Here is a 10,317-nt window from a genome sequence, read left to right as displayed (position 1 = left end):
GCATGACGAACAACCCCAAGACAACGTCATAATACACATGGACCTGCTGCCTCATCGCGAACCACATGTTGATGCTCATGATCAAGGTCATCAAGAACAACCTAGGCGTGATCTTCGAAACCATCCACGACACAACCAACGTGGAAGAGGAAACCCAGAACATGGTCATGATGAAGAAAGCAATCATGGACATCATCAAGAACTTCGACAACCTCATCAAGATCAGCGCCAACACCATCATCCGCCCCAAGTGAAGCAAGTGTTCAAGTGCAACACCAACCCAATAATATGGTTGGCCGCGAAAGACCTCCTCATCCACCACCACACAATAAGAGAGAAGAAGGCATGTGACCCCTCCGAGTAAACTTGGAGGATGAAGAGAACATGTATGGAAAACTCAAGTTCAACATGCCAAAGTTCAAGGGCGAAGATGACACCGAAGCTTATCTCTCTTGGGCACTCAAGGTTGACAAGATCTTCCGCGTCCACAACTGCTCCGGTGAGAAGAAAGTGGCCATGGCATCACTTGATTTTGAACATTATGCCAACACATGGTGGGAGCAAGTGGTCACTCTAAGGGAAGAAAAGGGCAAACCCCCCACTTCTACTTGGGAAGATATGAATTGAAGGAGGAGATGCATGCTCGCTTTGTGCCTTCTCACTACATGACCGATCTCTTCAACAAGCTACAAAAATTGGAGCAAGGCACCAAGACCACTGAGGAGTTATACAAGGAGATGGAGTTGACTATGATGCAAGCCAACATCCAAGAATCCGAGAGACAAACAATTGCAAGATACTTTAATGATCTCAACTACCCAATCAAGAGAATTGTCGAGCTCCAACCATATTCAACCATTGTTGAGTTGGTTCACCAAGCTTCCAAGTCCGAGCGACAAATGAATGAGGACATCAAGTACAACAAGACCAAGATCTACTTCGCCTCAAAGCTCACCTCAAGCACTCCTACAACAAGTGTGAAGCCATCCTCTTCTTCAACGCCATCCAATCAACCGACCATCCGAAGTTGCATGAATCAACCCACACCTTCAACCGCCTCTTCAAAAGCTTCAACGAGGCCTACCAATGTCACATGCTTCTAATGTGACACACAAGGCCACAAGTCCTCTGAGTGCAAGAATACCAAGGTCATGATCACATTGGAGAATGGTGATATAGAGACCTTAAGCGAAGGCTCTTGTTCCAGCCGCCGTATCTAATGAAGAATAATATGATGAAGAAAGTGGATATGACCCCCTCCTTTGTGTGCATGATCCAGGTCCTTCACATGTGGTCAGGAGGGTGTTGACTACTCAACAACAAGCTATAGAAGACCAAAGGTGCAACATCTTTCAAACCCGTGCCTGCGGTGGATGAAAGTCCATCAAAGTCATTATTGATGGAGGAAGTTGCCACAACCTAGCAAGCACCGAGTTGTGTGAGAAGCTCAACCTCACGCTCCGCAAGCATCCGCATCCATACCATGTCCAATGGTTGAGTGACAAGGGCAATGTCAAGATCCAACACACCGTCACCGCCACCTTCAAAATCGGTCCTTATGAAGACATCATCGAGTGTGATGTGGTTCCAATGACGGTTTTCCACATGTTGCTAGGCCGGCCATGGCAATATGTGAAGAAGGATATACATGATGGTCACTCCAATGTATACACCTTCAAGGTCAAAGACAAGAAGTTTGAGCTTCGCCCAGTGACTCCTAGCCAAATAATCGTGGACAATGCGAAGGATTTAGCGAACAAAAGACTCATGGTGACTTGAGAGGCGAGGGAGTGATCCACCTAAAGGACAGTGAGCGCCACAAGCGAAATATGTATGAGATGAAGAGTGTTCTCATAGCCACCAAAAGTGAGTTGAGAGAAGTGCAAGAGAACCCATCCACCATATTGCACTATGTGCTCATATGCAAGGGACTACCCCATTCCTTTGTCTTTGATGTATATTTTGAAGGTGTTCCAAAGATGTCTTACCCCACGAGCTTCCTCCCGGACTACCACCATTTCAAGGCATTGAGCACCGCATCGACCTCGTACCCGGCGCTCCACTACTGAACCGTGTCGCCTACCGCACCAACCCCGAAGACATGAAGGAGATACAACGTCAAATTCATGTTCTTCTCGCAAAAGAGTATGTTCGCGAAAGACTTAGCGCACGTGCGGTCCCGGTTATCCTTGTTCCAAAACCGGATAAAACACAACATATGTGTAGGGATTGTAGACCAATCAATGCCATTACTATCCTTTATCGTCGCCCTATTCCTCGTTTGGATGATATGTTTGATGAATTCTGCAACACCTTTAGGCCTCCCAATTTTGCTCATGACTTCCGTATTTTCAAGGCCTGTTTTGATATTTTGACCCAGGAAAAGGTAAATAAATATAAATTATATTAAACATTTATACTTATTTGTCACATCATTATCATACATACTTTATATCTAGTTTTTTATTATTTATTTATTGCCATAGTTAACCACATTTTAATGGTGCTAATATTTATTAAATTTTTCTTTGTTATAGGGTTATAACGGACATCATTCAAAAATTTGATGTCCTAAAATTAAGTTGTATATTATAAATGTTATCTTTGAGATATTTTTTTATAATTGCATAAATTACAAGTGTATGTGTATGTATGTGTGTATCTATTTATCTTTTTTAATGCCCTTAAATATCATGGTAGAGAACTCTAAAGTGTATGGTCTAATAAATATCTAAATAGTATTCTCTTGTGTATTATTGAAGCATATTTGTACAAACTTTAATAGAAGTATAGATTAAACCGGTTGTAAATACGTCTTGCAAGTTGGGTTGCACTAAGTTGACAATATATACATGGTTCATACTTGGTATTGAAATAATATCTATTATCATAATCACTGGTAAATCTTCTTTACAAACCAAAAAACTATATTTCCTTTAATAACAAATAAAAAACTACTACCGCTATTGAGTACACTTGTTTCCTAGTACCGATGGCTCGATCTTCTCAATGAATGCCTATCATTTCTTTTCAAGTAATTAACTTATATACTCGATTTGTCTCGGTTTAACAGGCGTGCACGTAATTTAAAACAAAGTTTGACCATTGATTTGGTTAATAGAATATAAATTATATGTCTACAAAATATATACCATTAGATTCATATTTTAAAAAGGTTTCGAATGATATAACTTTTTTGACATATATTCCATATTTAATTTACCAAAATAATGGTCAAAGCAATTTTTAAATAACATGCACGCCTGTTAAACCGAGACAGAGGAAGTATATGTCACCGTGCAACCAATAAATGTGAAGAACGCTTTGATGCACACTTTAAAAGTTCGCTTTCATCTAGCTCTGGTAAAGGTGCATTTGGGCATAGCTATCTCAAAACAATCTGAAGTTCGTTAGTATCATTTGACCTTTCGTAACCTTTATACTCTTCTACTCCCCCTGTCCCCTGAAATGTCTTAGATTTGTGACATGGTTCACGGGACGGAGGGAGTATGTTAGTTCTATCTCATTTTTTTGGCGCAGGAACATATTTATGTAGAATTTAATTTGAGGTGTTGGTACGCTTTTAGAGGGTTTTGCGTGAAACTTTTCTTCTACCAATGCACATATAAACACAATTTTTTTTTGTATTTTCTCTCTAAAAAAAGTTGATCCATTACTTTAGGCCAGAGATTATTTCGATGCCCATCAAATCGTGGGTAGGGCATGGTACAGCCATGTGCCCACACATATAGCCAAACCCTACGTGACTTGACCTGACTTGTGCTACCGACCTCCATACCCCCCAACCCCACCCCAAGATCTACTCATTTCTCTGTTTCAACATCCCCCAATGAGCCGGTAGCAAGTAGTTCGAAGCACCACAAGCAGTATTGGGATGATTGTGATGTGGCGACACACTAAAGGCTATGAACTATTGTGTACAAATTATTCTAGCCAACGGGTACCGAATGTGTAAGTGTACAAACCAGTTATGGGTGTAGATGAAGTTTTACACAGTTGAGTAAGGGTATGGGTGTAATTTTGTACCCACGAGCCATAAGGTATGAGTATAGTCATAGGCGAACCCAACCGCTCCTAAGTCCAGGCACGCGTCCAGGCTTCCGGCCGACGGTGCAGCCCATTTTAATTGAAAAAATGATAAATATTTTGATGAAAATTTAACTGAGCTTGCGTCCAAGCTTAATGAAAATTTTGGGTCCGCCACTGAGTATAGTATTTCTCTACACATTCAAACTTACCAATTGTCATACTTAGCAAGAATGGTATATGCATACGTGTGGGCCTAGGTCAGTTGATTTTTTTTTATAAGACCACATGCCCAGTAAATGGAGAAAAGAACCACAGAGGTCGCACGATGACCATGCGATATGCGGTGCATGCCGCCGCCAGCCTTTTTTTCGAGTACCCGCAGAAAATCTGCGCGTTTTGTATTAAGCTCGAGGGAGAAACAAGGACTAGGTCCAATACAGAGGTGAAGTCACCGCGACCCAAAACAACCGGAGACGGTGTGGGTCGGAAAGAAAAGGAAAACTAAGGTACACCTCTCGGTTGCCTACCGCGGGCTATCATCCAGGCTCCCCAAGTGTCGATCACCATGTCCAGGAACCAGGATAAAGTCGGACGTCGATGCTTTGCCATCGAAGACACGTGCATTCCGCAAATAGACCTGATGACAAGCATGATGAGGGAGTTCCCGTCCTTCCGTCGACCGCTGGGTAAACGGCTCACCGTCGCTGGCCGCCATCCTAGGACGCACCCTTGCGATGACAAACGGCCGTCTTTCGTTAACGATGCTGGTGGGCCCTGCTGCCATGCAGGGCATCGACGTGGTGACGTGGAGCATGCCGCTCCCGGTCCAGGCGGCATGTCGTTGTGCATGCTCCCCCCCACCACCACCCTGCTCACTAGCTGGATAACAAATTGTGCGCTTCCCAGAGAGTTTCAGAAAATCCGATACAGAAGTTGTTCAAAATTTGAGGATTTTGATAGAGAGCAGGGAGCGGGGAAATGGCGGACTGGGGCCCGATGATCGTGCCGACGGTGTTGTTCGTGCTGCTGACGCCAGGGCTGCAGTGCACGCCTCTGGGGCGCGTCCGGGTGGCGGAGTTCAGCATCATGCCCACCGGTGGCCTCTCCATCCTCATCCACGGCGTCCTCTACTTCGAGCTCGTCACCATGCATCTTCCTCATCGCCATAGGCATCCACGTCTACGCTGCCTAACCCACCACCGTCAGCTGTCGACTGATTCGAGCTCTTCCCCACTTGGATCTAGCTAAGATATGTTTTAAACTTTTGGTAATTGGGCACGAAGGACCCGCAATGTTGTTTTAGGCCGTAGCCCTGCCTTAAATTAATAAGGCTGTTGACGGTAAGTTGATACAAGATGCTGAAAACCAGCTAACAGGAACCGAAAACTACAAGCAAAACAAGAAAATGGAGTGAAGCACAACTTGAGCTCCGAGACCATTGTCCAGTCTTGCGATCCGACTAGAGAGGCGTCGAAGCTGGTGAAAAAGGCCTCCATTGAGGGACTCGCACCATCGTCAACCTCCAGAGACTAAGCAAAGCCTAGGCACCATCCGTTTCCACCTCCAAAGAAAGCTCCCTGCTTTCTCGCCCCGGATCGAAGGGCATCGTACCTGTCGGAGGTAGATCGCTCTCCCTAAACACGCATGGATATTGGAAGTTACCTCCGGGGAGAAAGACTTCGAGCACTCGCCTCGCCGCCACCCGTGAACATCACAGCCACCACTAGTGGAGAACAGGCCTTTCGTCCCAAGCCCCTGGGAGCAACAGTCCTAGTTTTAAACCAAACCGGGTCCAATGAGGGGTACTGGTCCCGGGCCATCGTGCAAACCATTTGGCCCCGGTCCGTTTGGGGTCTTTAGTCCCGGTTTGTTATACCAACCGGGACTAAAGGGGGGCCTCTGGGGCAAAAGCCTTTAGTCCCGGTTTGTATTACCAACCGGGATTAAAAGTTTTTGGGTTTTTTGGCTCCCCACGCACCTCCACCCCCTGTGGATCGCCTTTTTTAACACTGTAAAATAGAAAAGAAAATGATAGAAAATTCAAAAAAATAAAATGTTTTCAGATTCTTGTATGTTATGCAACCTACTATTAGGGAAAAATAAAAAATTTTCATTTTCATTTTTTTTGCAAAAAAGGTTTGAAAAATGGTAAAACCGCATTAACTTTTGCATACGACATCGAAAAAAAATGTATAATATATCAAAATGATCGTGGGAAAAAGTTACATCCGAATTCACTCGGGTTTACCCGGTTAGTCAATTTTTAGATTCTCAAAATTCCAAATGAAAATATGAAAGCAGGAAGATTTTAGTTTTTGCTAGAAATTCAGGATTTTTTATTTTTTTTATTTTTTAAATTAATAATTTCATCATGCATAAAGATTACTATTATTTAACCATGAAGTTAGCCAATTTTTTAGATTTTCAAAGTTTGGCAAAAAATTATTAAAAAATTTAATATTAAAGAACAATTATAATACAAATTAAAAATTAATATTTATAAAAAATAAAATTATAATATAATTATCATAACATGTTATTACGTCATTAGTTTTGTTTATTAAAATAATTATTTGGAATTCGAATAATAAATAAGTGTGACATCGACCAACATGTTAATAGGATTGATATGATACTATTATCACAACATGCGCGCGAAGCACTTGGAAGCGGGATGGGAAAGAAACTTGGAAGTTAAGCGTGCTAGTGCTGGAGTAGTGGGAGGATGGGTGACCGAGTGGGAAGTTGAACCACGGGTAAGTAATTTGACTAGAGATTAAGTGTAGTTAGAGACTAAACTAGTTAAATAACTGAAATACTAAAAATTCTGAAAAAATAGGAAAAAAAGGAGGAGCGAAAAATAATTGGGCATAACAAAATGGATTAAAAAAATTAACAAATAACCTTTAGTCCTGGTTGGTGTTACAAACCGGGACTAAAGTTCATTTTCTCGACGCGCGCCAGCAGCCCATGTGGCGGGACCTTTAGTTCCGGTTTGTTTTACAACCGGGACTAAAGGGGAGGACTTTTAGTCCCGGATGGTTGGTCCCGGTTCCAAAACCGGGACTAAAGGCCCTTATCAACCGGGATTATAGGCCATTTTTCTACTAGTGCACCCGTAGCACACACCACCAAACTGGACCAAGCTGCCAGGAGTAAGCGAAGACGATGCATACCAACCTCCACCGAGCTCATCCACCCTAACCCACTATCTCAAAACGGCACCTCCACACCATGCCCACACCAGCCGCCCCCTTCACCAACCACGCGGTCGAAGAGAGCCGACTGCAGCATTGGCACTCGCCGCCCGCCGCCAGGCCGGCGGTGCCCCACCCTACGCCCAAGGCCGCCGCCCTGGAATCCTGGCCCCAACCCGGTCGACGGAGGGCACCAAGCCCCCGACCACCACTTCCCAGCGCCGGCGAGGCCGCGCCGAAGAGGGGCACGGGGGAAATCAGGCCGACCTCAACCAGCGGTGGAGGCCACCCCCGCGCGGCCGTCGTCCTCCCTACAGCAGCGCGCGGGGGGCCGGAGGAGAGATCCCCGCCACCCTCATCACCGGCATCGCATGGCCTTGCCGGCAGCCACCTCCGGAGGCGACGAGGGGGGAGGAGAGGGAGCGGGGAGGCGGCGGCGGGTCTAGGGTTTCTCCCCCGTTTGCCTGGAGGGGCGGCGACCCGAGGGAGAGGGAGGGGTCTTCATTCATGTGGCTCTCGCTCTGACCCGCAATGCTGTGTATGTTGTGTTGTGCTGTACCCATATATATGCTTGAGTCATCGTTTATTTGTGTTTGTTGTGGCGGTGTGTTCGAGTCTTCGAGAAGTTGAGGAATTGCCGAGGAATCTGTCGGCCAGGAATCTGCGCAGCGACATTGCCAAGGAATCTAACTTATCTTTCCGGTATTCTGTACGTCCCCACGAGCGCTGTTAACGTTGGATGGCCGTTTTTCCTCTCTGGGGCGCCACTTGGGTTGGCGGCAGCAAGCCCTGCGTGTCACATAGCTGCCGTGCCATCGCGGTAGTTTTTGTAAATTCGTATGTAGGTTGTCTTTTCTTGTCAAACACTAGGATATGTGATCTCATCTGGCAAAAATTCTTGATTGGTTGCTCCGGCCTCCATGCGAGCCTTACACTGAAATGGAAAGAGTACGCAACGTTTCTTCTATCAATGCACATCAAGGCAACCTAACTTCTTCTGCGTTTTCTTCGGAAAGATAAGTTAGACGAATTTAGTTTAGGGATTATTTCGATGCCACGAGGGATTGGGTTTTCCAACTGTATATCAACTTTGCCTTAGTCTTCTCTGTCCCTCGTGACAACATCCAGAATTGTTCCCATAAACTTTAGTGCAACGCACGCATTTTTTCGATAAATGAAATATATTAATATCAAAAGATACCAATTACATCCATCCTCTGCAAGAACGCAACACCCTAATGGCAGTATGGATGCACAAAACCAAAAAAGATAAAAGAAAACTAAGAAAAAGAGTCCTGCTATAGTATCCCAGGCCTAGCAACAATACTACATCCATCCCCTAGACAACACCTGAAATACATGCTCTCCAAAAGCGGCGTCTCTAAGAAGGAAACAGTGCACTAGCGTCGTCGTCGCCCGATCAAAGATCTTAGGTTTTCACCCTGAAGATAGTCTCCGCTCTAAAACAATGTCTTCAACAAGGTCATTGCAGTTAAGGCCAGACCTTGGGTTTTCACCCTGAAAGGTAAGACTCCGAACTTCACATATGATGTCGCCCCCACTTTCATACCACAGCTGCGAATCCCGGAACACCAAGCAAATTTCTCAACATCGCGGAGACTTGAACCTTCTTTAGATAATCCCCCAATCCTGCCTTCATAAAATTCTCTGCTTCTGACTTCACCATGGACCAAAAGTCTCTTGATGTCAACACAGAACAGAGCTTTGCGCCGCTTCCTCCGGAACCAAACGGTCAGAATAAAAGTATGGGTGCGCGCGACCGAATACCACCCGATCCTGTGAACTCCAGGCAAAAGATGCACTGTTCCTTTCATTATCGGAGCCTTCCGTAACTCATCACCCCGGCTAGATGAAGAAAGATCGGCATCCGGAACGTCTTCATCTTCGCGAAAGAAGAACCCTAGGACCACCACCATGAAAGCCGGAATGGCCGCCCCCACGCCGCCGCCATTGCTGGGAACCGCGGTCCATCTTCCTCCTCCAACCCGATCGGTGGAGGTCAGCAGCGATCCTGCTGCCGCCCTTTCCCCGCCGAGTTCCGCCGGACCACCGTGTCTCCCGCCATGATCTAGGTGAAGTAGCCGAAGGCCACCGCCACCAGACCCGCCGTCCATCGTCGCCGCCCCTGGAAGACCCCGCCTTCGCGCGAAGGGAGTCCATGGACGCGCCACCACCGCCCCTGCCTTTGGCAGCCGGACACGGCCACCATCGCCGACCCCGACGGCGGCAACGGCCAGAAGGAGGAAGATGAGCCGCCTCTTCTTGGGTTCGGGTCGTCGCCCGGAGCCGCCTCGCGCGAGACGGCCCGGGGCAAAGGTGGGAAGGGAGGAGAGGGGATGGGAGGGGGTGGTGGTGGAGGGAGGGAGGGGCGGCGGCGCTAGGAGGGTGGAGGGGCGGCGACTAGATTAGGGAGGGGCGGCAAGTTGAATGGTTAGAAGGGCAGTGACATCTCTAGCTCATCCGAGTTTAAACCCTAGGTTTGATACTTTGTTGTCTTATAAAAAATAGAATTTTCTTTTAGTGAGAGGCGACGTTTTCTTCGACTGTGAGACACTTGTGGTGACTTCATCAATCTTAAAACCAGTTGAATCACTTGCTTGAACCCAGTCTCTCGGAGATGGTCATGGAGATAGGATGTGCGTGCATACATACGTTTATATGATGAATGAATGTCGTATGCGTCTGTAATGTGTTTCGCAAAGAAAGAAGTTGCTGCCTCGTGCATCCTAAAAGAAGGAACATATAGAAGAGTTCTGCAACATTAGATTACAATACCAATAAGATTATACATCGCATGTCCCTAGTATATCTCTGGTATAATCATCGAGTATACAATATACATAAATGTACAGGAAAATATAATAATATGGATGCATATATGTATCAGTTACAAATTTATCCGCGGGTGCATGGCACCATATGCATGCATGTGCGCTCATACACGCATGGGCCATCTTAGTTCCGCGGAGAAGCAGTTAACAAATGATACATAAATGAACTAGCAACAACAGAGAAGTATATTACTGTAACGAACTGAATCATCGATCGG

At 45.8% G+C, this 10,317-nt stretch overlaps 1 pseudogene; it reads left to right on the top strand.

Moving 5' to 3' along the window:
• Positions 1–5,028: 5,028 nt before the first annotated feature.
• LOC124656502 lies at positions 5,029–5,242 on the top strand (annotated as a pseudogene).
• The last annotated feature ends 5,075 nt before the right edge of the window (positions 5,243–10,317 follow it).

The sequence above is a fragment of the Lolium rigidum genome, chromosome 5, assembly GCF_022539505.1.
Source record: "Lolium rigidum isolate FL_2022 chromosome 5, APGP_CSIRO_Lrig_0.1, whole genome shotgun sequence".
Lineage (NCBI taxonomy): Eukaryota > Viridiplantae > Streptophyta > Magnoliopsida > Poales > Poaceae > Lolium > Lolium rigidum.
Note: the sequence above shows the minus strand (reverse complement) of the source record. Positions and strands in the feature narration are given on the sequence as shown.